Source organism: Condylura cristata, unplaced genomic scaffold, assembly GCF_000260355.1.
Source record: "Condylura cristata isolate star-nosed mole 26May11 unplaced genomic scaffold, ConCri1.0 scaffold00003, whole genome shotgun sequence".
NCBI classification, from domain to species: domain Eukaryota; kingdom Metazoa; phylum Chordata; class Mammalia; order Eulipotyphla; family Talpidae; genus Condylura; species Condylura cristata.
In genome coordinates, this window is record NW_004567104.1 from 29,357,844 (window position 1) to 29,361,510 (window position 3,667).

The window sequence follows — 3,667 nt, forward strand, 5'->3', positions numbered from 1 at the left end:
AGCTGTTTCTTCCTGAAATTCTGTCAGTTGCTGCTTTATATATTTTAAGAATATTGTTAAATGCATATATTTGTGTCCATTTTCCCAAATGTTATATCCTTCTTTGACAATATGATGATGGTTTTGACCTTGAATTATATTTTGGTAGCTATTAATATTGCTATTCTGATTTGTTTATTTCACTTCTCTTAATTTATCTTGATATTATGAAGTCAAAGACTTAGCAATTAAGATATTCAACTCACAATCCTGTTTAAAATATTGTGATGTGGGCCCTCCCTGGTGGTGCAGCGGGTTAAAGCACAGCACTAAGAAACTTAAGCCACTTCCGCATGAATTCGATCCCCACCTGCCCTGGAGATCTACATGGCCTGGCAGACCTCTCCTGACCTGCCCGCTGCTCCCCTCAGCAGTGTACTTTGTCCATCTGCCTATTTTGCTCCCCGCTCTGTCTCTGGTGAATCCTCTCACCCTCCACATCTCTGGCCTGTACCCCAGTTCTATATGAATAAATAAATAAATCTTTAAAAAAATATATTGTGATGTGTTTATCATTGATAATAGCATAAAAGACCAGTAACAGAGGAATACTTTAAAAAGTGACACATTCATATGGTATATTATTATGAAACCACTGAAGATTGTATTTTCAAATAATATTTAGTTACATGACAATACTCATGTAATATTAATCTTTAAATATTTATAAAATTGTGACCTCCTATGATACAAGGGGTTGAAGCACAGCACTATGGAGCTATCTGCTGCCATTGCAGCAGAAATTCAATTTCTGACCAGGGAGCTGACCCACATGGAACAGCAGACCTCTCCTGACCCACACACTGCTCCCCTCAGGAGTGTGTTTCAGTGGATCTGCCAGTTCTACCCCCTACTCTTGTCTCTGGTGAATCCCTTCTCCCCCATGCCTCTGGCCTGTACCCCAGCTCTTATATGCATAAATAAATAAAATACTTTTTAATATAAAATTACATTGTCTCTACTTTTCAACCCTATTTACAAGGACTTCTATTTGTTCTGTTTTTATAACCTAAATATATGATCACACCTAATGCAATTAACAATAATTCTGAAGTATCAGCTAATACCAGTAAAATGCTCAAATTCCCCCTTCTGAATCAAAATTGATTACTAAAATGACATTTCAAACAAGTTCTGGACAGTCATTTTGCTCAAAATCCTAACTACAACTAATGTATTTCTTTTAAAATACCCATTATTCTCTGTTGACAATTCTTTCTTGTTTAGTTGCTTATTTTTTCAACATTCCTGTAGAAAGGCCAAAGCCATGTTTAGTCTACAGGCTACCAGCTGCATCTGCCCCGCAGGTCACCACTGGCTGACTACTGAGATGGAGAAATAAAATTTTTATGTGTGGCTAACCCCTGCTGTTCAATCATATTTTATTTATGTCATAATAGAGTGGATTTCTGGAGACCAGATTCCATGACTCCTTTTTGAACTCTTGACAGGCATTTTAGATCATGATCTCTACAGTATTCTGTTAAAATGGCATCCATATTTTGTAAATAGGACTCATAACGTGAACACCCTACCTGTGCACCTATCTTCCAAATTGAGGGTAGTAAAAATTGAGTTTCCCATCAAGAACCCTGCACTATGAGATGGGGGGTTGGGAGGATGGAAGAGTGGGGTGAGGATGGGGATGGAAGAATGGGGTTGGCGGGCTGATATCAAAAGAGCAGTCTACAAGATCCAGGAGAGAGAATGAAGGGTGAATACAAAGAAAGACTGTATGTGAACCAAGCAGTCTTTAAAAATCAATAGGCAGAAGTCCTACCGCACAGTTTCAATTTCTATTTTCCTGAATATGATTCTTAAGAATATTTTGAAACAATTCTCTGCATTCTTGGCTTTCCCTTTGATTCTGGTCTTTCGCCACAGTGATTCTGCAGGTAGTACATTTTCCTTCTTGTCTTTTATGGCTTCTGGGAGTTGTGCCATACTGAGACGTGGGTGACATCTCCAGATTTATTATTTTTTTAAGTTCTTCCATTGCTTCTGCAGTACTTTATGGCCTCACTTTTTAAAACATTTATGTATTTAGTCCATTTCAAAGTGATTTTGCTGTGAAATATGAGGTGCTGATAGAATGTTTGCTGTTTGTTTGTTTTTACAAGACTACCCTGGCAGTTTTACATTGAATCATTCAGCTTTCTGCTCCTGATTTGGAATTTTAACTTTATCATAGCCTAAGTTCCCTTGTATTGGAATCTATTCCTGTACTTTGAATTCTGTTCCGCTGATCTGTCTCTTCCTGTGCCAGTACTAATTAAAGCTCTATAAGATAAGACACTCTAATCTCTGATAAGTCTGGTCCCTCTCATTTGTACTGGATATTTTTACTTTGAAAAAACGTTATTGGTACTTTTATTAGACTCTTGTTAAAATTTCACAACTGAGTGAATGGATTTTCTTTTTTTTTTTTTTTTTAGATTTATTTATTTATTCGTACAGAACTGGGGTACAGGCCAGAGATGCGGAGGTGAGAGGATTCACCAGGAACAGAGTGGGGAGCAGAACAGGCAGATCAACGAAGCACACTGCTGAGAGGAGCAGCGGGCGGGTCAGGAGAGGTCTGCCACGTCATGTGGATCTCCTCGGGGGCAGGCAGGGATCGAACACATGCATAAGTGGCTTAAGCTTCTTTGTGCTGTGCTTTAACCCACTGCGCCACCAGGGAGGGCCGTGAGTGGGTTTTCTAACAAATGCTTTCCATTCGTTCAGATCATCTTTTGTATTCCTTAGTAGAATTTAAAAGGTTTACTCATAAATACATTACACAAATCTCATTAAGTTTATTCCTAGTTGTTTCATTTTATGGTTGCTGTTGTCTCTGCTGTTGTTTTTGTGATTGTAAATAGATTATTTTTTCCATTAGTTTTGCTAACTGATGTTTGTAAATGTAAAACCTGCAGTTTCTGAGTATTAATTTTAAACCAGACATCTTACTGAATTATTTTGCTATTTGTAATGCCTTTTATTTTTTTTTAAAGCTGTATTTGTGCATACAGAACTGGGGTACAGGCCAGAGGTGCAGGGGTGGCGAGAGGATTCACCAGTGACAGAGTGGGGAGCAGAACAGGCTGACTGAAGAAGTACACTGCTGAGGGGAGCAGCAGGCGGGCCAGGAGAGGTCTGCCACGTCACAGCAAAAACTGAATGGAAAGTGTGCAGTCCCTACATAGCCCATTCACTTCCCTACCCCAACATGCACAGAGCCTTCTCAGCACCTATGCTCTATCAAAGGATGCATTTCTTACAGCCTATGAACCAACATTGATATTATTGACATAGGTCCATAGTTTACATTAGGAATCCCTCATGTTGTAACTATGAGCTTTTTTGACATGTATGCTGGCATGTGTTTTCCATTATGATATCATCTAGTGTAGTTTCCCTGCTCTGCTCTTCACCCCTGCCTCCCTACAAGCCCTGGTTACCACTGATCTTTTTTAATGCTTTATAATTATAATCACATATATATAACCTTTTCAGACTGACTTCTTTCACTTAGCATTTAAGCTTCCTCCATGTCTTCTCATGGCTTGAAGCTCATTTCTTCTTATTACTCAATAATCTCCATGGTCTGGATGGACACTTTATCTATTCATCTACTGAAGGGCGT